Source organism: Stegostoma tigrinum, chromosome 4, assembly GCF_030684315.1.
Source record: "Stegostoma tigrinum isolate sSteTig4 chromosome 4, sSteTig4.hap1, whole genome shotgun sequence".
NCBI lineage: Eukaryota > Metazoa > Chordata > Chondrichthyes > Orectolobiformes > Stegostomatidae > Stegostoma > Stegostoma tigrinum.
The window spans coordinates 79045730-79069787 of record NC_081357.1 but is presented as its reverse complement, the minus strand read 5'-3'; the positions used below and the strand labels follow the sequence as shown (position 1 = coordinate 79069787).

Below are 24058 nucleotides of genomic sequence, written 5' to 3'. Positions count from 1 at the left end.
AAGGATGCTTTTTAAAATGGACTGTTATGACTAGTGGTATTCAACAGGGATTAGTTCTGGGACTTCTGCTGTTAATGGTTTAGCTAAACATGGCTGGTCTAAATAGCGAGTTTGCAGACGATACAAAGATTGGTGGAGTTGCAGACAGTGAGGAGGACTGTCACAGGATATAGATCAATTGGAGGCTTGGGCAGAAAACTAGCAGTTGGAGTTTAAACTGGCTAATTGTGATGTGAAGCATTTTGGAAAGGCAAGTACAGGTGGAAATTATGCAGTGAACGGCAAAACCCTTAGGATGGCTGACAGGCAGAGAGATCTGGGTGTGCAGGCCCACAGGTCACTGAAGGTGGCAGCGTAGGTAGATAAGGTAGTGAAAAAAGGCCTAGATTGGAAGGGGAATTGAGTGTAAGGATAGGCAGTTATACTGCAGTTTAATAGAACTTTAGTTAGTCCACTCTTTGAATGTTGCGTACATTTCTGGTCACAACACTACCAGAGGCTGATGGATGTCTTGAAGACGGTACAGAAAAGGTTTACCAGGAGGTCGCCTGATATCGGGGATCTTAGCTATGAAGCAAGTTTGGATAGACTGGGTTTGTTTTCACTGGAATGCAGGAGGTTGAGGGGCAATCTGATAGAAGTTTCCCAAGTTGGAGGGGTCAATTACGAGGCGACACAGGCCCAAGGTACAGGAGGGCAAGTTTAAAAGAGATATGTGAGGCAAGTTTTTCCCACAAAGCGTGGCGAGTGGCTGGAATGCACAACCAGAGGAGATGATTCATGAAGCACCTGGGTGAATACATGAATAGGAAGGAAATGGAGGGATACAGATCCTGTAAGTCAAGACAGTTTTAGTATGGAAGGGCAAAATATGTCAGCACAGGCTTGGTGTGCCAAAGGGCCTGTTCTTATGTCGTATTGTTCTTTGTTGTTTATTCACAAGGGTCAAGAAAAGAAAATCTACAGGTGAAAACCACAATATCTATCAAGACTGCCCTGGGGACTTGCTTCCATTGTTAGAGACTCCTGGATGATCTGAGTGAGTTGATGATCCCATTTAGTTGGAGCTGGCTAGATTCCAGATCACTGTTCTCTCCAACTGGTGACTACATTAGTGTAGATTGCGAAAGACTGCGCTCTCCTTCATGTGTGGGCAGCTGAAGGCATTTTTTTAATCAACAGAAAACATTTAGTTGCTAAAATTGATAAATGACCATCTCCATTTATGATAGGAACAAATTGCTGAAGTCAGAAGGCAAGTTAATAATTTCTTCTTGGCTTCTGAATTCTTTCACGCGTTGCTGGTTTAGTAATGAATAAATGCAACGAGTAAAATGTCAGAAGTTCATTCTGCTGGTGTATTGGCAAGTCTACATACAAAAGCTAAAATTATTCATTACAACACAAAGGAATTGACTTAGCAATTGCTATTAAGTACCCTTAAAGATAACAAGAATATTTTTAATGTGTTTATTTCTGGAAATGCTAGTTTAAACGGAGACGCAGAATATAGGACTTTTAGTCAGTTCCCATATGCTTGGAAATATGTTGAAATTTGCTGGTTTGGGGCAACTAATCATTGTGCATGTGTAAGGCTAAAATCTGTGTTTTGACAGAATACTCAACTGGGTGAGATGTCACAATCAAAGCATAATTTTATTCTTGTAGATTTCAGCTGAGGAGCTGGCTGGTAATAAGAATAAGAATCCTGTCTGATTTGTTGTTGTCCTCCCTAAGCCAATTCTGAGCCAACCCCTGCTGTCCCAAAAGCACAGGTTGTGATTGAAATTGTGATGTTTCTGGTCAGAAGAAGTGCGACAAAAATGCTTATATGATCATAAAGCTATTAGACCAAAAGAGTGAAAAATAAATCAATAACCTTGATAGTCATCAACTGAAAGAAAAAAAAGTCATTTATGAAATACCCTGAAGTGATGTCTACAACCATGTTAATAAATAATGATTATTTGAAATACAGGTTAGAGTCTTCCTGTAATAAGAGCAAAGCACTTCAGATATGGAATAAAAACAGAAAATGCTGGAGAAATTCAGTGAGTCTCGCAGTGTCTGTGAAGAGAGAAACAGTAGTAAGTTTTTGAGATCAATATGACACATACTAGACTTGAAACATAAATTTTTTTTCCTCTATCTCCACACATACTGCCAGACCAGAATCTTCCTACATCTGTCTTTTCTCCTGTCTTCATTTCGGAAGTTAACATTATGGATGTCCATTGGATCCAGACTTGTGGCAGTATACTCTGATGGCTTGTCATTGCCTTTTGCAGGATTACTGGCCAGTAAACCTTCCTCCTCTTACAGCCTGTCATCAGACATTTTGAACGATTTACAGACTGGTAATCAACCTGTTCGACTGTGTTACAAATGTACCTACCATGATCGACAGACCCTGGCATGGGACTTGAACCTAGATGTCGGAACATAACCATTGCACCATAGGATTCCTCATCTGGCATATAATCACTAATTATATTTGTGTAACCACAACTATAACCAAAAAGCTAATGCATGAGCCATTGCCTTCATATTTATACAACTGAATTTGGCTCCATCATTCAGTAAGATTAAAGGTAATCACTTAAATTCAGTAATTGTTATAGATCTGACTAAACCCCCTCAAAAGATAGTAAGACAATTGGCTAGACCCCATTTTTTTCCTTTTTTAAAGGCAAATGTAAATGTGTTCTGGATGCAGTTCAATTGGTCAAACTTCCGGGCTTGAAGTAAAACACAATTTATTCTTACACAATAGTTAAAATACAAAAGAAAGAAGAATTGAAATAACTTGAATCTATTGGGAAACTAAACAGAATAATAGAGGTGGTAGAACTGCAGATGCTGGAGAAACTGAGATAACAAGATGTAGAGCTGGATGAACACAGCTGGCCAAGCAGCATCAGAGGAGCAGGAAAGCTAATGTTTTGGGCCTAGACCCTTCTTCAGAAAAAAATTTTCTGAAAGGTCTAGACCCAAAATGTCAGCTTTCCTGCCCCTCTGATGCTGCTTGGCCTGCTGTGTTCATCTAGGTCTACACCTTTTAACAGAATAATAGACTATTTTACTACTAAATAGCAACTGTTTCAAAATAATAACATCCTTTTATTGCAGTCCTGGCAAAGGTAAATTCAGTAAAATAGATTGTCTCACATGCAAAGATTCCCCAGTCCAGAAGGAACGAACATTGATTAAAAAAAACACTGAGAGAGAGAGATCTCAACCATTTTGCGATAGCAGAGAGAGATGTATAGCAGCTTCTGAACCCCAAAAGCTACTGCAAGTTAAACTAAAGCCCTGGTTCTGTGGCAGCTTGACCCCACCTCTTCATGCTGCTTCAATTGATCAAACTTAAAAAACCCAAGGCCTTACAAGCTGTTAACTTTATTGGCTTGGAACAGACTGCTCATTGCCTCTTTCTCAACCTCCATGATAAAAAAGAAGCACAAAATGCATCTCTTAAATGCATCAAATCATCACAATACCTTGGCAACAGAGTTTCAGAGGAGCAGTATGAGAGTGTCCTGTTGAGGTAAAAGTGTTAGGAAATTGAAAGATACAATTTCGGTCAAGGATAGCTGTTCAGTGAAAACAAGAGTGGAAATGCCTGGTCACATAGTGCCTAACAACTAACTCATTCATTAAAGGAGAATACATATGGAAACCTTCATGAAATACCTTCCTGAAATTTAGTGGTATCAAATGTCCTCAGCTTTGCACTTGGGTGTATTGTATCAGTCAGACAGACATTTTGGACCACTGTTGTTCAAAATTTAAATAAACATTTTAGACTTAAGAATTGGAAATTGTATTTCAAAAATTTGTGGACTCAAATTTAGGGATTGTAGTTGATATAGAGAAGAATAATGAGAAAATGCAGAAAGACATTAATAAATACACAGGCTTGTAAATGAAAAGTGAGCTTCACTGTTACATTTGTTGGGAAGAAGGAAGTCACATACAGCTTGGAAAATTAAGATCTAAGTACAGCAGAGAGATGAGGTAGTTATGCAGACAAAAATCACTTAAAAGTCTGATAAGAAAGCCCTGAAAAACAAGCAATCACTCAGTTTCTTGTTTAGAAAGATAGAATTAAAAACCTGGCAAGTTACACTAAACTTGTATAGTATGGTATACAAGTTTAGATCCAGTTAGATTAATTATGGAATATTCTAAACAAATTCAGTTTGTATGTAACTATAAGGATGTAGAAGTACTGGAGAAGGTGCAAGAGAAATAATTTACTGGAATGAAAACAGAACTGAGAGGTTATGCCTATCAGAAAAGATTGAATATGATGGGGCTCTTTTCATCAAAAAAAAATGAAGGCAAAGAGCTAAGCAGAGAAAGACCTTTAAAACTATGAAAGTTTTTGATAGGGTAAATGTAGAGAAAGTGTTTCCACTTGTGGGAGGATGATATTCCTGCATAACAAATTCAAGAAAAGAGCAAGCAACATTAGCCACTGTATATGGTCTCATTTGAGCTTACGGAAACTTTTGATTCCACCAACAGTGAAAATCCTCCTCAAATTTTGTTACCATTAGAAATATGTCATTATCCCCTACCTACTGCGCAATTACAAACAGTGCAAACAGTGATCTTCACCAACAGAACCAGCAGTGCCTAATTTCTGCAAAAAACCGGGGCAAACACTTTCTTCTTCATTCCTCGTAGACAATTCAGAGAACAGAACACAAACTGTACAACTTAGGCCAACTTCAATTCAAAACCAAAATCACCTTAACCTCAATGAAACAGCTTCAAAATGTAGATGAGTACAAGACCAATGATTTTGAATTTTTACAAAGCATTTATTAGCTTTCAACTGGAGTATTGTATACAGTTGTGGGTGACATAGTTTGGAGAGATAGGAATGCATTGGAGAGTACAGAAGCAATTTACAAGAATGGCTCCAGGAATGAGAAGTTTCAGTTATGAGACAGATTGAAGAAGTTGAAACTGATCTTCTTGAGGAGAAGAAGGCCTCAAGAGGTTTGGTAGAGGATTTCAAAATCATGAGCAGGCTGAATAGAATGGATGGGGAGAAGATATACATGCTTGCAAAAGGAACAAAAGTGTATAGACTTAATGTGATATGCAAAAGAAGCAAGCATGATATGAGAAAAAAACTCTTTCACAGAGAACTGTTATGATGTGGAATGCGCTACTTGCAAATGTGCTGGAGGCAGGTCAGTTGAGGCATTCAAGACAGCATCAGATGACTATTAGGACAGAAATACTATGCAAGGTTATAGAGATAAAACGGGAGATTGGCACTAGAAAATGATGTTCATTTGAAGAATCTGGCAAAGTATGATGGGCCAAATGGTCTCCTTCTACTCCATAGCAGCTCCGCGGTCCTACGATTTTGTCATAAGTGTGTGTGTGTGTGTGTGTGTGTGTGTGTGTGTGTGTGTGTGTGTGTGTGTGTGTGTGTGCGTGTGTGTGTGTTCATTTGCATTGAGGTGTGAATCATTTTCAACTCTTTCTCTGATGTACATGAAAAAAATGGGTTGTTCACTAGATCCTGGAAAACTGAAGTCTTTATCCAACCAGTTCCAACAGCAAAATTCCTCCCTGATCAAGAGTAAGGTTAATTAATTAATATTAAGATTAGTGAATTGTCAATTGTGAAATTCTAGAAACTATCTACCATTTTCTGCATCTTGAAAAATTATACATAATCAGTGAAATTCATTGTTACTTCCAATGTGCCAACTGAGCCTTTGGTTGACAGAGAAAAAGAATGAGGATGAGGATTTATAACACAGCACTAAGGTCATGGTTTACCAGGCAGTAGTGATCTCAGCACTTGTCAATGCTTCAGAGACTTGGGCAACCTACTGTGAGTACCTCAAAGCATTGACGATTTACCACCTGTTTTGCTTTCGCAAGATACTCCAAATACAGTGACAAGAAGGCAGTCCACCTGAAGTTTCTCTCTCAAACCAATCTGTAAAGCAGCAAAGCCCTAATTACACAAACCTAGCTCAGCTTGACATAACATGTTGTTCATGTGCCTGACATCTGACTCTTGAAACAACCGCACCAATCAGACATAACAAAGTGTGAAGCTGGATGAACATAGCAGGCCAAGCAGCATCTCAGGAGCACAAAAGCTGGCGTTTCGGGCCCAGACCTTTCATCAGAGAGGAGGTTGGGGAGAGGGTTCTGGAATAAATAGGGAGAGAGGGAGAGGCGGACCAAAGATGGAGAGAAAAGAAGATAGGTGGAGAGGAGAGTATTGGTGGGGAGGTAGGGATGGGATAGGTCAGTCCAGGGAAGATGGACAGTTCAAGGAGGCGGGATGAGGTAGTAGGTAGGAAATGGAGGTTTGGCTTGAGGTGGGAGGAAGGGATGGGTGAGAGGAAGAACAGGCTAGGAAAGCGGAGACAGGCTCGGCTGGTTTTGGGGTACAGTGGGGGGAGGGGACGAGCTGGGCTGGTTGTGTGGTGCAGTGGGAGGAGGGGAAGAACTGGGCTGGTTGTGGGATGCATTGGGGGAAGGGGAGATTTTGAAGCTTGTGAAGTCCACATTGATACCATTGGGCTGCAGGGTTCCCAAGCGGAATATGAGTTGCTGTTCTTGCAACCTTCGGGTGGCATCATTGTGGCACTACAGGAGGCCCATGATGGACATGTCGTCTGAGGAATGGGAGGGGGAGGTAAAATGGTTCGCGACTGGGAGGTGCAGTTGCGAACCGAGCGGAGGTGTTCTGCAAAGCGGTCCCCAAGCCTCCGCTTGGTTTCCCCAATGTAGAGGAAGCCACACTGGGTACAATGGATGCAGTACACCACATTGGCAGATGTGCAGGTGAACATCTGCTTAATATGGGAAGTCATCTTGGGGCCTGGGATGGGGGTGAGGGAGGAGGTATGGGGGCAAGTGTAGCACTTCCTGCGGTTGCAGGGGAAGGTGCCGGGTGTGGTGGGATTGGAGGGGAGTGTGGAGCGGACAAGGGAGTCATGGAGAGAGTGGTCTCTCCAGAAGGCAGACAAGGGTGGGGATGGAAAAATGTCTTGGGTGGTGGGGTCGGATAGTGGATGGCGGAAGTGTCAGAGGTGATGCGCTGTATGCGCTGCACCAATCGGAACTTGGTTGCCGGAGAACATCCCCACAATAAAACAGGAAAACTTAAAGGGTGTCTCCAAAGAATTCATGAGAGGGTCTAACATACCCAAAATGGAGAAAAATTATTAAGAAAGCACCAAAAATATTTAGAAGTATTGCTGGGAATGTGCAGATTAGTGTCAATGCATTTATCTGCCCAACCTTTGAACATCAGTATAGACTAAAATCCCTGCAGTGCAGAAAGGGGCCATTCAGCTGATCAAGTCTGCACAGATCCTTGGAAGACCATCCCATCCAGACCCAGTCCCCTACCCTATCTCTTTTATCCTGCATGTACCATGGCTAATCCACCAAGCCTGCACATCCATGGACTATTTACCATGGCCAGTCTACCTAACTTGCACATTGACACGGGACAAACATGCAAACTCCACACAGACAGTCATCCAAGGCTGGAATCAAACCCAGGTTCCTGGTGCTTTGAGGCAGTAGTGCTAACTACTGGGCCACTGTGCCACATATATGGCAGAGTCTGCAGATTACATACTGGACGTGCAAGCTATTTCAGAAGTCTCTGAATCCACCTTTCAGAGTGGAAACAAGTCATCCTCAGTTCCAAGGCATGACAAATGAGGGAGACTTACCAGAGGGACGCCTATATATGACAGTGACTAATCCAAACTTAAGGTCAGAATGGGGATATTCTTTGATGATCACATTTTTTTCAATGTCATTCACATATCCACAAAGACTAAAGAAGGATCTTGACAACATTTTGGCATGGGTTGATAAGTGGCATATAACATTCACATGACACGTGCCAATCAATGACTATCTCCAACAGAAGAGTGTCTCTTCTGTTCCCCATAATAATTAGTGACGTCACCATTGCATAATCTTATGCAATAAACATCCCAGGGACTATCATTATCAAGAAACTGAACTGGACCAGACAAATACATACTGTGGCTACATGAGTATGTGAGAGGCTGAAATTTCTGTAACAAGAAACATTCCTCTTGACTCCTCTAAGCCTGTCCACCATTGACAAGGTACAAGCCTGGATGAATGCACTCAAAAAACTCGACAACATCCAGAACAACATAGCCCATTTGATTGGCATTTCATCCACCACTTTCAATATTTATTCTCCTTGGCAGCAATGCTTGGTAGCAGCTGTGTGTACCACTTACAAGATGCACTGCAGCAATTCACCAAGCTCCTTTGACAGCACTTTCCAAGCCCACTACCGACACCATTTGGAGGTCAAAGGGGAACAGATGAATGGGAACACCATCGCTTGCAAGTTCCTCTCTAAGACACAAACCATCCTGACATGGAATTATTTTGCTGTCCCTTCACTGTCACTTGGTTAAAAGACTGAAATCGTCATCCTCGCAGCACTGCAGGTATACAAACTGTCTCTTTGATTGTAATTGACACAGAAGATTAGCACCAACCCCTTTCAACTCCCACCCATCTGCTTGTTAACCAGATTTGTGATGTGCCTAATTTAAAGGTTCTAAGATTCAGTTTAATGTTAGGAATAATTCAGTCAGATTTAATGTGAAGTTTATTACAAATAAAACTTACTTTAAAAATGCAAAACTTATTGTCAAAAACAAGGTTTTAACTTTGCAAAGCTGTGTATGACTTACGTTCTACCATGTCAAACTTAACAGAGGCAGTTGTGGGTTACAGACAAACTATGATTGAACAAGCTACAGAACAAATTCAATAGTAAATGAGATTGAGACAGATTTCTCAGCAAACCCCACGCTGTACATTAGGGCCTCTATGAATCACCAATGGTATGAATATGTTAAAAGGTGTTTTATTTCTTCATTTTTGATGACCTGGCCTTGAAACTCCATCAACCTCTCTTCCCAGGACAATGCTTCTCTGGATTTGGAAAACTGCACGCCAGCACTGCAAGTTCTGCACCACTGTTTTTCATGGCATAGCTTCTGGACTTGAAGACATGGGCTTGCATTTTCCAGAAAATATAATAGAACATGAATGAAATAACTGCACAGAGGCCGGTATCCTGTCACCATGTCACTCTTTATTTACATATGCACAGTACAAGGGCTCAGATCAGCCAGTTCAGAGCCAGTCCTTAGAATGAGGAGACTCGCTGAATATTCCTGCTTAGTTTCTTTTTGTTTATTTCTGTCAGCCAGGGCTCCTTGATTGATCCAGGTTAACAACCCAATTAATCATTTCATAATCAATGAGATCCACTTGCCTACATTCCAATTACTACATCCCTCTCCCACTAAGTCCAGGGATGTTGGCCTGTAGCTTCTCCTGGGATGTTTTCACCCAGGTCTGGTTCCTCTGAATCTGAACTTTGACATGGGCAGCATGTACTAGACTGTAGCTTGTCTCTTGCACCCAGAGCATCTCAGGACAGTTTCCTCCTCTTCAAGTAGTAACAATGTCAAGGCTGCATCCAGTTCGAACTCTGAGCTTTCTTTGAAGCTAGATGGAGGGGAGAACCCATGGTTGCTGATGGCCTTCCTGGCTGTTCAGGGGTGCAAAGTAGTTTTGTTTCTTCCCTGTTTGAGAGGTAGCAGCTGTCAGGTGATCCACATATTTGTTCAGGACCACCTTACCTATCCAAACTTTGTATGCCATGGAACTTAACCTTGCATCGACCTCGCTTCATACCTATGTGGTGCCATTTCCATGGCTTCAACACAAACTTCATCCCCTGAAGTAAACTGTCTCTCTGACTTAGAGGGGGTATGGGCCTGGCATTGGTATTCCTGCTGCCATTTCACCCTCACACCTCCCCCCTCCCCCAAGGTCTGAGAATATCAGGTTTAACCAGCTGTGGAGTCTTCTCCCCATCAGAACTCTGTTGAAGCTATCCCTTGGTTACTACCAGTGCCATGTGCTGGTGAGGTAAGGAGTAGAAAGATAAGTCAGATGAATGCATGGCCAAGGAGCTGGGACAGGGTGGCATGGTTTCAGGTTCTTGGATCATTGGGACTTCTTATGGGGTAGAGATGATCTGTACAAGAGAGCTGGGTTGCATCTAAATTGGAGGGGAACTGATACCTTTGCAAGTGTTTTGTTAGTGCTACTCGGGAGAGTTTAAATTAGAGTGGCAGGGATTTGGGAACCAAAGCAACAAGCCAGAAAGTGGAGGGATTGATAAGAATGTAGATGTTAGGATGAGTAAATCAGAAAGAAAGGACAGACAGGCGCACATAAAAGAACATAATGGTACAAATGGGCTGAAGAGTGTTAATTTCAACACAGGGAGGGTTAAAGGTAAGGCAGATGAGCTTAGAAACTGGATCAATACATGGGATTATGATGTTGTGGCAATTGCAGAGACTAGTTTGAGAGAGGGACAGGACTGGCTACTCAATGTCCCAGGATTTTGTTGTTTTAGTCAGATAGAGAGGATGGTAAAAGAGGTGGAAGAGTTGCATTACTAATTAGGGAAAATGTTACATCTGCACTCAGAAGGGACATTGTCTGAAGGGCCCATCCACGGAGGCAACATGGGTAGAGTTCAAAAATAAGATGGGTGCAATCACTTTGATTGGATTATAGTATAGGCCTCCCAACAGCCACCAAGAGATTGAGGAACAAATATGTAGGCAGATTATGGAAAGGTGCTATAAAAAGAGTTGTCATGGTGGATGACTTTAACTTCCTCAGTGTTGACTGGGACTCCCTTAGAATGAGAGGCTTAGATTGAGCAGAATTTATTAAGTGCATCCAAGAGGGTTTCTTGAGACAGTATGTGGATAGTCCAACGAGAGAAAGGGACAGAATGGACCTAATATTACTAATGAGTCTGGCCAGGTGACTGACCTTTCAGTGGGAGAGCGTTTTGGTAAAAGTGGTCACAAGTTAAGTTTTAAGATAGTTATGAACAAGGTTAAGTCAGGACCTTGCAGGAAGGTCCTAAATTGGGGGAGGGCAAATTATGCCACTATTAGGCAGGAGCAAGGAAGAGTTAATTGGGAGGAGCTATTATCAGGCAAACCTACATTTGATGTGTGGTAATTGTTTAAAGACCTGCTGGGGAGAGTTTAAAACAAGCAAGTTCCAGTAAGGACGAAGGACAAAGATGGCAAGGTAAGGGATCCTTGGATAATGACGGAGATTGTGAATTTAGTCAAAAGGGAAAAATAAGCATTTTTAAGGTTTAGGAAGTTCAAATCGGAAAGGGACAGTGAAGAATATAAAGAAAGCAGGAAAGCATTCAAGTAGAGAACTAGAACAGCAAGCAGGGGCATGAACTGACCTTGGCATGTAGGGTTAAAGAGAATCCCAAAGCATTCTATAGATATATTAAAAAACGGGAGATAATTAGGGACAAGGTAGGACCACTCAAAGGTAAAGGAGGGAACTTGTGCTTAGAAGCAGAGAATGTGGGTGAGATCCTAAATTAGTACTTTGCATGAGTATTCACCGAGGAAAATGACATGGCGGATAGTGAGATTTGTGTGAAGCATGCTAATATCCTACAGCATTTTGTGATCAAGAACAAAGTGGTGTTGAATCTCTTGAAGAGCTTTAAGATGGATAAATCTCTGTGGCCTGATAGGTTCTACCCCAAATTATTGAGAGATGCAAGAGAGGAGACTATTGGGGCCTTGGCCAAGATCTTTGTATCCTCACTAGCCACTGGAGAGGTTCTGGAGGTCTGGAGAGTAGCTAATGTTTCTCAGTTTGAGAAGGCAAGTAGAGATATTCTAGGAATCTATAGACCAGTAAGCCTCACTTCAATGGTTGGGAAGCCACTGGAGAGAATTTTTTGGGTTTTAGGATTTATGCACATTTGGAAAATCATGGACTAATTATGGGTAGTCAGCATGGCTTTGGGAAGGGCAAGTCATGTTTAACTAATTTGATTGAATTTTTTGAGGAGGTAGTGAAGGTGATCGATGAGGGTGGAGCAGCGGATGCCATTTACATGGATTTTAGTAAAGCTTTCAACAAGGGCCCTCATGGTAAGTTCAGCAAGAAGATGAAGATACATGGGATCCACGGTGACTTGGCAATGTGGATTCAGAATTGGCTTGCCCAAAGAATACAGTGGGCATTGGTTTTTCAGGCTAGACGTCTGTGACTAGTGGTGTTCCACTACTGGGACCTCTGCTGTTTGTGACATATATATGTATGTGCATGTTTATACATATATAAATAGCTTGAATGAAAACGTAGATCAGTGGGTTAGTAAGTTTGCTGACAATACAAAGACTGGTAGAGTTATGGACAGTGTAGTATGTTGTCAATTGATACAGTGGGATATAGATCAGTTAGATTCATGAAAGGAGAAATGGCAGATGGAATTTAATCTGGTTAAGTGTGAGGTACTGCACTTTGGGAGATCAAATGTTAAGGAAAAATATACAGTTAATAGCCGGACTCTGAACAGCCCTGATATGCAGCAGTATCTTGGGGTTCAAGTCCATATCTCCATGAAAGTGTACATGCAACTAAATAGAGTAGTAAAGAAGGCGTATGGCATGCTTGCCTTATAAGACTTTGGTTCAGCCACATTTAGAGTATTGCCTTCAGTTCTGGTCACCACATTACAGGAAGGATACAGAGGCTTTGGAGAGGGTGCAGAAGAGGTTTACCAGGATGCTGCCTGAATTAGAGGGTATGAGCTATAAGGGGAGGCTAGAAAATCTCAGGTTGTTTTCTCTTGTCAGCAGTCTATAAAACTAGGAGATGCATAGATAGAAAATGTGAGGCTGGATGAACACAGCAGGCCAAGCAGCATCTCAGGAGCACAAAAGCTGACGTTTCGGGCCTAGACCCTCGCTCTCTGATGAAGGGTCTAGGCCCAAAACGTCAGCTTTTGTGCTCCTGAGATGCTGCTTGGCCTGCTGTGTTCATCCAGCCTCACATTTTATTATCTTGGATTCTCTAGGATTTGCAGTTCCCATTATCTCTGATGCATAGATAGAGTTGAGGGTCAGAACCTTTCTCCTAGAGTTGAAGTGTCTAATACTAGGGGGCATGCGTTTAATGTTAGAGGGGGAAAGATCAAAGGAGACGTGAGGGGCAAGTTTTTTACACAAAGAATGGTAGCAGTCTAGGATGGACTGCCAGTGGTGGTGGTGGAGGCAGATAAGTATGCATTTAGGGGACTTTTAGATGAGCAGATGAATATGCAAGGAACAGAGGAATATGGGCCAATGGCAGGCAGAAGGGATGAGTTTCATTTGGCATCATGCTCGGCACAGCATCATAGGCCAATGAACCGTGCTGTATTCTACATTCGAAGTTCTAATTATTTGTTGCTTTTTATCTGACCCAATGTCATTTGCCTCAAAAAAATGGCACATTCTTTTCACACATACTGGATCCAGTCTTTGAAGGCAGGTTTGAACAAGTCAAGCTTCCCAAATGAAGACATGATGGCAGGAATGCTTACCACAACTCAAAGGCTATTGCCAGCAAATTTTATTCACTGTCCTGCTCTCAACCCCACTGAAATAACCGCACAGAGGATGGTATCCCATCCCTATGTCACCCTTTATTTACACGTGGAGAGTACAGGGGCTCTGCACAGCCACCCTTGAACCAGTACCTAGAATGTGGAGACTCTCCAAATCTCCTGTTTATACCCTTTTTATCAAGGTAGTAGTCAACAAAGCAAACATGAATTTACAGGGTAAATAAAAACCAAAAGAACTGTGGAAGCTGTAAATGAGGAACAAAAACAAAGTTGCTGGAAAAGCTCAACAGGTCTGGTAGCATCTGTGAAGGGACAAACAGAGTTAATGTTTCGGGTCTGGTACCCTTCCTCACAACTGATAGTGGCTGATCCCCCTTATCCTCACCCACCATCCCACCAGCATCCACGCCCAGAAGATCATCAGACACTATTTCCACCACCTCCAGGCGAGATGCCATAACCAGACACATATTCCCATCCCTTCCCTTGTCCTTCCACAGGGTCTGTTCCCTCTGGGACACCCTGGAGCACACTTCCTTCACCCCCAACACAACCCCACAGCTCTACGGCATTTTCCCCTGTGATTGGCAAAGGTGCAACACCTGCCATTTTCCTCCTCCCTCCCCAGTATCCAAGGGCCCAAACATACTTCACAGGTGAAGCAACACTTCACTTGCATTTCCCAGAATCTGGTCTACTGCACTCGCTGCTCACAATGTGGTCTCCTCTACGTAGACTTGATGACTGCTTTGCAGAACATACATTCTGCTCACAAAAAAGACCCTGAACTACCTGTTACCTGCCACTTTAGCACACCACTCTGCTCCCTGGCCAACATCTCTGTCTATGATTTGCTGCAGTGTTCCAGCAAAGCGCAGCGCAAGCTGGAAGAACAACACCTCATTTTCCGCCTGGGCACCTTACAACCTTCCGGACTCAACATTGAGTTCAATAATTTTAGGGCTCAAACTCTCCTATGTCCCAGCCCCCCTACCTCATACACCAGACCTTGTTACCACATGCACAACTGATGAAGGGTCACCTGATCCGAAAAGTGAACTCTGTTTTCTCCTTCACAGATGCTGCCAGACCTGCTGAACTTTTCCAGCAACTTTGTTTTTGCTCCTGATTTACAGCATCTGCAGTTCTTTTGGTTTTCATCTTGTTACCACATAGCCTCCCTTTACACATCCCCTGTTGTTAGTCACTATTAAGAACTATTCACCCTCCCAGCCTGATTGTTAGCAACTCCTTTGTGTGTCCTGCTGTCTTTCTCTCTCTTTGTAATCTATCCTATCATTTATTCTCTACTCCACCCATCTCCCTATTTTCTATAAACTGATGTTTTCCTAGCCGCTATCAGTTCTGAGGAAGGGTCACCAGACCCAAAACTTTAACACTGTTTTTTCCTTCACAGATGCTGCCAGACCAACCGAGCTTTTCCAGCAACTTCATTTTTGTTCATGAATTTACAGGGAAATGGAGACAATAAAACAAACCCCAAATCCTGCCTTGTAATCAGTTAACATGTCAGTGAACAATTTACAGGGAAATGGGGACAGAAACCAGACTTCAAATCCCACCTTAACTCACTATAAGAAAAAAACTTCAGAGAGAAGTTCACATTAGATAAATCCATTCAAACAAACAGTAAAAAGCAATGTATGCAATACTGACACCCCTGGAAAACTAACAATTGTCTCACCCCCTACCCGTTGTCACATTCCGATCACCTCTAGGATACCCTATCCCCATGCACCTTCAAGTTCTTGGCCTGACCCTGCACAATCTCCTGCTTATATCTGTCAGCCAGGGCTTCCTGATTGGCCCAGGTCAACAAACCCCAATCAAGGATCTCATCGAATCACTACAATGAATATATAAATTAATATGAATGAATGAAGCCACAATCTAGGCTCCATGTCTTACTTAGGCGATCAATTTCTTGAGAAGAAATTCATCCAAGTGGCAGAAGCACAGAACAAAAGCTAATTCTGGCATGTTTTTCTAAAGAAGGTCTAGATCCGAAACGTTAGCCTTCTTGCTCCTCTGATGCTGCTTGGTCTGCTGTGTTCATCCAGCTCTATATCTCATTATCTCGGATTCTCCAGCATCTGCAGTTCCTGCTATCTTTGTGGCATGAATTGTCCAGCTGAGATTAGCTACTTTTGGTGCCTCAGACCTTAATGGTGTGTATGGCTCAGTTATGGTTACTGACTGCATCTGTTCATGATATTGGTACTTCTGACATCCTGTCTTATGCCATGCTCTTTCATTTGCTTGCACTTGTTCCAAACCCAAATGTACCAAACCAATTCACATGAATAAAAAACACATGGTTTTAAAACAGCCTAAAAAGTCAGAACATAGGAACTAATGTTGTGGATTGTTAGCAGTGGAATAATTAACGTTTTTTTTTCTGTAACTATTTTAATAAGATTTCCTTTTGTTCATAATGCATTCAACAATGAAATATATGCACATCATATAAATACAGTTAATGGCTTTGTATTAATATAAACAATACTAACTTCCGATTCTTTGGGATTTTATATGCCCATTGTAGTAATTACCATCCTTTTGATATGGTCTGTTTGGCATTTAGTTGCTTTTAGTGCTTTTAGACCAACACCCTTGGTAACTATTAATTTTACTTAATACTGCCATTAGCATACACAATAGAAAAAAGAGGTCTGATGGCCAGTCGGCAACATGTAAAAGGTTTAAAAAGTTCCTTTCCTCATATATTTGAAGTTTGCTCAGTGTGAGAAAGCCAAGATGAGGGGTTGATCGCCATAGGAATGAAAATCCTTAACCTTCAATGTTGAATGCTAAACTTTCTCCACTGCACATTTAAACATCCTTTTAAGCCTCATAAACATGTCAATGGTGTGTTCATAAATTTGAAAATTCTCATTACTTCAGAATGAGAATTAACAACAGGACTGCAAATAAACGTTTGATTGTTACAATTGTCTGTTAATGTTTTACTTTTCCAGAGGTACTGCTTGACAATTTTGTTTGTAAATGTTCAGCGTAAAGTATAGATGATGTAGTGGGTTGTAAGCAGTGGCGTCAGACAATACGCTTCACCTCCCTGTACTGTTCTGCATTAGTGTTTTTTTTAACCTTCCAGATACACTCCACCACAGAACATCTTTCACCATCTGAAGTCAAAGTGCGGGTCACAGGCTTCTCCATGGCCACCATCAATGTCACTTCCCGGTTTGACTGTATTACGAGTGTAAAGTTTATAATTTATATGAGTGAGAATATAGCTTTTTAATTTAGGAATAGAAGTGTTAAATGTAAGATAATTGAAAATGCAAGAAACTGGTTTGAATCTAGTATTTATACAGGTTAAACCATCCACAGTTGATGACATCTAAAATGTAACTTGTTTATCTTACCATGTCTGAGTTCTAAGAGATATCAATTATTCAAATGATTTGTAAAGAGTTGTGGTGAAGTTAAGAGCAATTCATAGAACATGTAACATAGAACATTACAACGCAGTGCAGGCCCTTTGGCCCTCAATGTTGCGCCGACCTGCGAAACCAATCTGAAGCCCACTTTGCTTTTCTTGAGGTCCACAGGTTTCTGGCCACTTGTTCACACCCACAAGCTGTTCTGCTTGATGGGAGCCAAGCACATAGCTGTTAGGAGGCAGAAGACCTTTGTCATCAACAAGTGGTCACCATTCCAGACTAATCAGGTACTTGTTACTGGCTGAAACTACCTTCATATACACCCAGATGGCTTCAGTTCATCTGTTGTAACATCTGCCACTTGTGGAACAAACAACGATCTGTACAGCACTTACAATAAGCACTGGCAGCTTGTTTTTAAAAATGCAGCAATTCTTTCCACAATCCTTGGTCATTAAAATAGTCCTTTTCCCACTTGAGTCCATAATCAAACATACAGAAAGAAAATTTTAAAAAATGGTAATCTTTACACATTCTACAAGACTTGAAGGGATCAGATATGAATCATAAAGGAAGAAACATACAGTGTGTAGTGCACATCTTTAACATTCATGGGTACAATTTGCTGGTCATGTTTTGTTATAAATTCAACAGAGATGTCACCTTTTCCTGTAACATTTTATAATGTACTTCTAACTTTTATCTTCAAGAAGTAATAGTTACTGATTTTTCACAGGCTTCCAAAGTTAAGAATTTTTCACACTTCTAATGTTATAGAATGATAGCATACAAACTGAAAGCTTGAGATGCAATAATTGATTGGTTACTCCCACAGTAAAGATCACACGCCTCCACTGTGTCAAACAAAATATGTTGTCAGCCATACAAAACTAAACAAAATTAAAAATGCAAAAATCTTGATAAACCTGTACCAAGAAGCTGAACATTGAAAGACAGCATTCACTCAAAATCTCAATCAATCCATACCAAGGAATAATTTGTGCTTTTGTGCACTTTTCAATTTGTACAGTAGTAATACCAGTAATTGAAAAAAAAATTCTTGTTTTTGCCAAAGTCCAACTGTTGGCCAACATTTAATGAATTTTTCACTCCCCCTCTTTCAAGTGATGCTCAATATCTCTATCCCACGACACCTGCACTAATCTACAGCTCTCCAGTTCCATGAACAAAGAGAAAAAAACTGAAAGAACTGCAGTTGCTCTAAATCAGGAGCAAAAACATAGTTGCTGGAAAAGCCCAGCCGGTCCAACAGCAAATTCATTCACATTTTTTGTTTGGAAACATCATACCACAAATCACGGAGATGGACTATTGTGTTGAGGTGGCAAGAGGTTTTTTTTTAAAATTTGTCTGAGTACATCAGTCAGCGGTCAGTCAGCTTGGAAAAATCAGAGACATACTATCTGCCAGGACTGGGAATCAGTTCTGGAACCAGTGAATATACAGAAGCTGTAGGCATCATTAAATACCTGAGGTGTTTGTGACGTTTAAATTCCTAAATAAGAATGCAGTAAAGCCTACGTGCAAGCTGAGATGTCCACATTCATGAAGTTTTGAAGTGAATTTGGGTGAAAAGTTAATGTAAGGATCTCCTTAAAATGACATACCTTGAAGGATGGTTGAAACCATGAGGAAGAATAAAAGCAACTCAGGTGGGGGAGGTTGCTGCAGTGGAATATGCTTGGATTGGTCCCGGATGTGTTCAAGATTCAAAATGTATAGGAAATATTGGTGAGAATTGAAGCAAAAATAAAATTGGGTTTATATCGTACTTAGATAAAATATAGTATTAAATTATCAGCAGTTGTTGCATTTAAATTACTTTATATATGCAATAACATTTGCATTTATTTAAATAACATCTTCTGGTGTCGTTCTGTCATTTAATCATAGGGTCTTCAGATTTCTCTTTAAGCATTAATAAAGAGAGCTAACAAGATTGCAACACCAATTACACATGCAGTTGAAGCACAGCAAGATAAACACTCATAACTTTATGCCCCTACCTTGATGGGTCAGAGGAAAACCCACCCAAAGGCTAGCTTGATAACATGCCAAATTCACCCAAGCGACACCTGCAATTAACTGGCGAGTTGATTACTTACAACCTTTTGGTTGGGAGGCAAGGGCTTAACTGAAAATACTTCAAAATATCATGTAAGTGTTAGAGATATTTTGATTCCTTCATATACAATGTGAATAATAGATGTTTCTCCAAGTTTTGATACAAATTGGTCAATGATAGTAGGAACTGCAGATGCTGGAGAATCTGAGATAGCAAGGTGTAGAGCTGGATGAACACAGTAGGCCAAGCAGCATCAGAGGAGCAGGAAGGCTGACGTTTCAGGCTTAAACCCTTACTGAAGAAGGGTCTAGGCCCAAAACGTCAGCCTTCCTGCTCCTCTGATGCTGCTTGGCCTACTGTGTTCATCCAGCTCTATACCTTGTTAGCTCAAATTGGTCAATGTTTGGTTAGAATAGCAGGGAGATACAAGAATAAGAAGTGACAATACCAAAATGGCGTATTGTACAATGCTTTGCAATATTCAAACTTAGACAACTTGTCTGCACCATTGAGTGAGGAGAGGTGACTGAAAGCTTGGTCAAAAAGATGGATTTTGGAAAGGTTCTTAAAGGTGGTGCAAAGAGTCAAAAGATGAAGAAAAGAGTTTGGCTTTTCATATTTCATCCAATGGTGAATAAAATTCAGTTGTCATGAATAAAAACCAAGAGAACAGCTGATACTGTAAATCAGAGACAAAAATAAAACTTGTTGGAAAGGCTCAGCAAGTCTGGCAGCATCTGTGGAAAGAAATCAGAATTAGCATTTCGGGTTGAGTGACCCTTCCTACAACTTCCATTTTTGTCTCAATATTCAGTTGTCTGCCTATTGTGATACAGCTACTGCTGTATACATAAGGCCTCCTTTTAGCCCTGGATACTAACTTGGGTCCACTGAAAAGATTATTGGCATCAGCTTCATGCCAGATCCACTGACACAGTGGACCAGAGGGCCATATTTTCGTCTAGACTTTACAAAAAAATTGGACGAAGATTTCAACATTGGTGGACTAGAAGGAAAGCATAGAGCATAAATATGATGAAAAATGCAGTATATTTACTTGCAGATTTCAGATTTTCAAAGCGTATTTATTTGCAGTCCCTCTGTGACCTCACAAAGGGTGTGCAGCATGGGTGCAGGTAGGTGTTTTCCCAGATTTACAATTCCTAATTGAATAGTTTTTATAGAATAGAAATAGAATATTCTTTATTATCACATATACTCAATGTGCATAGTGAAAAGTTTATACGTCACCAATTATAGCACTGATTTATTACAAATGTACCTAGGCGCAGTTCTTTCGTGACAAGATCTTAGGCAATACAGAATAAAATGTTCAGCGTGACAAAAATAAAATTTCAGTCTAAAAGACAATGCTGGCACCTAGATTCCAGTTCGCTCTGGGCCCTGTCTCCACACCATGCTGGCGACATGCCACGCTGGAAGGCTACTGCAGGAGGCCAGAAGGTCGCCGCACATGCCAGGAGGCCCCTACAGGGAAGAGGCCACTACACTGCCAGGGAGGTTGCCATGCCACGCTGGGAGGCCCCTATGGGTAGAGGACGCTGGTCCAGGCCAGGAGGTCGCCACATCAAAGCCAGAAAGACACTGTGCCAGTTCATGAGGTTGCTATGCCTATGCCAGGACGCTGCTGCAGGAGTCTGGGTGGTTGCCATGCCACACCAGGAGGCTCTACGGAAGGGTGCTGCACCAGGCTGGGAGTCATTGCTGGAGGCCGAAATTTCTCGAAAAGAAAAGACGAAGAAGGAGAAGAAGGAGAAAAGAGCACTATGAAGAAGAAAAAGAGAAGAAAAGGATGAAAGAGAAGAAGAACGGCAGAGTAGACAAGCTGTAGCTGGAGTGTCCTACTCTGCCACCATCTTGCAGGGCAACGGTTACTGTCTCAAAGGATAGATTTCCACAGCCTAAGCAGTATTTTTATCATCATCTTTGGGAACTGATAGGAGCCTTATGAGGAAATGCTTGTGGTTTCAGAGACCATCTGGACAACAACCGCCCTCCAACCCCACCACACCCGGCACCTTCCCCTGCAACCGCAGGAAATGCTACACTTGCCCCCACACCTCCTCCCTCGCCCCCATCCCAGGCCCCAAGATGACTTTCAACATTAAGCAGAGCTTCACCTGCACATCTGCCAATGTGGTATACTGTATCCATTGTACCCGGTGTGGCTTCCTCTACATTGGGAAAACCAAGTGGAGGCTTGGGGACCGCTTTGCAGAACACCTCCGCTCGGTTCGCAATAAACAACTGCACCTCCCAGTCGCAAACCATTTCCACTCCCCCTCCCATTCTTTAGATGACATGTCCATCATGGGCCTCCTGCAGTGCCACAATGATGCCACCCGAAGGTTACAGGAACAGCAACTCATATTCCGCTTGGGAACCCTGCAGCCCAATGGTATCAATGTGGACTTCACCAGCTTCAAAATCTCCCCTTCCCCCACTGCATCCCAAAACCAGCCCAGTTCGTCCCCTCCCCCCACTGCACCACACAACCAGCCCAGCTCTTCCCCTCCAAACACTGCATCCCAAAACCAGTCCAGCCTGTCTCTGCCTTCCTAACCTGTTCTTCCTCTCACCCATCCATTCCTCCCACCCCAAGCCGCACCTCTATCTCCTACCTACTAACCTCATCCCACCTCCTTGACCTGTCCGTCTTCCCTGGACTGACCTATCCCCTCCCTACCTCCCCACCTATACTCTCCTCTCCACCTATCTTCTTTTCTCTCCATCTTCGGTCTGCCTCCCCCTCTCTCCCTATTTATTCCAGAACCCTCACCCCATTCCCCTCTCTGATGAAGGGTCTAGGCCTGAAACGTCAGCTTTTGTGCTCCTGAGATGCTGCTGGGCCCGCTGTGTTCATCCGGCCTCACATTTTATTATCTGTGGTATGGCATATTTTGTTTATTTAACCATGACATTGTGTGATGTATGGTGCAGATATACCAGAATGATGCTAACCATTAAATTCTGATAGCTTGTGTAAACTTGAATTGTATTCAGGTTGAGGTGTGATTGAATTGATGTGGTTTAAAACTATTAAATAATTTCATAGTATAGTTATAGTGTGCTTCTATTGCATCTGCAGGAGAAATCCTAAATAAGAATGTGTGGTAGAGGGGCACAATCTTAAAATTAGAGCTACATCAATTACAAGTGAAATCACGAAGCGGTTTCTCACAAATGGATAATGAGATTTAGACATATTTCCCCAGATACCTGCAGTTTCTGGGTCAACTTAGATTTTCAAGATTGACTCAACAGAGTATTAGATAAAGGCATCAGTGTATAAGGATTAAAGGCAGGTAAATGGAGGTACACATTAGCTATAATTTGATTGAACAGCAGAGTAATTTTGAACAACTGACGAGACGAATGCTGTACCATTGTTACAATATAACTGTGAAGCAGCAAATTCTAAAATTCTTTGTAAGCACAATAGAAAGTTATTTCAAGATGCGATGACTGACTGACGTTGTAGAAAAATATTCCTTTGTTAGACATGTGCTGCTGCAATGGTACTTGCAACCAGAGTTTAAACATTGAGGCATCCAGTCTTCAGATAACAGAACCTGGAGGACAGATTAATACAGTAGCCAAATATGGGCACCTGGCAAAGCACACCACAATGCAGAAAAATACCAATAGATTATTATCATTAAAATGTATAATGAATTTATAACAAATTTATTGTACAACGATAAGAATATGGATAGTAGGCCTAAATATTCACCTTGAACTTGACTACACTTTTGTATTTTATTGGTAAAGGGCGGTGTGTTACGAAGGCTTCTGAATATTCTTATTGCCCAGAGACGCAAGTGTTGATCCCTGATTTGATGAAACATTAAGTCTTCTGTCATCTGCAATCGTTCTGGGTGAAAATGGAAGAAGTTAGATAGAAAAACGCTAAATCAAAAACTGGAGAAAATGAACAACGAAAAGTTACTAACAAATGAAGTGGCTTAGCAAGTGCGCAGTTGTCTGCTACTTGTTCAACTCCTGACATCAACTTCAATTGTCTCATTGAATTTCATATTCTTAGTTCATCACCTACTGAAGTGACAAAGCAAAACAAGCCACTTCTCTGGATACCGTATGAATCTTCTAGATGTGGCTAGATCTTTGAAAATTATTTATATGTTTGAAATAATTGTTGCAAATTAAGAAGATGCAATAGTGGGGATTGAATTAATAATCACTTGGGAAAATGTCAGCATGGTTTTTTTATTGGAAAATTGTGTCTAACTAACTTGCGAGACTTTTTGCAAAGGTAATAGACAGGGAAGGCTGATAATGTGGTGAATAATGGTTTCCAGTAGGCATTGATACAATGTCTCACAGCAGACCTGAAAAGAAAGCTAGAGAGCAAGGAATAAAGGAGACAGTAGCAACGTGCTTATAAAATTGGCTGATGAATACGAAGAAAGGAGTAATAGCTTGTGAATATTTTTGAATTGGAAAAATATTTGCAGTGGAGTCTTCTAGGTGCAAGTAGCCGGAGGCTTGTTTCTCCTGATAAGTGATTTAAATCATAGAATCCCTACAGTGTGGAAGCAGGCAGTTCGGTCCATCGAGTCCAAACTGACTCCAAACAGAGACTCCTCCCACACCCCACCCTACCCGATTCCTGTAATCCTGCATTTCCCATGCTAACCCACCTAATTCACAGATCGCTGGACACTACAGGGCAATTTAGCATGGCCAATCCATCTAATCTGCACATCCCTGGCCACTATGGGCCTATTTAGAATGGGTAATCTGCCTGACCTGCACATCTTTGGACTGTGAGAGGAAACCCATGCAGACACGGGGAGAAGTGCAAACTCCGCGCAGACAGTCACCTGAGGGTAGAATCGAACCCAGGTCCCTGGTGCAGTGAAGTAGCAGTGTTAGCCAAAGACCACTGATATGCAAGGGCAATTTCAAAGTTTACAAGTAACACAAAACTTGGGAGTATGTTAAACTGTGAGACAGTGTAGAACATTGGTGGAA

General features: G+C 41.6%; 1 long non-coding RNA gene across 1 annotated transcript in view; it reads left to right on the top strand.

Moving 5' to 3' along the window:
* LOC132209547 (uncharacterized) overlaps positions 1-24058 on the top strand; it is an 81314-nt gene that overhangs the window by 23474 nt on the left and 33782 nt on the right. Inside the window, exon 3 of the long non-coding RNA XR_009445689.1 lies at positions 944-1039. This is a non-coding gene — a long non-coding RNA (uncharacterized LOC132209547). The remainder of the gene's footprint in view (positions 1-943; positions 1040-24058) is intronic.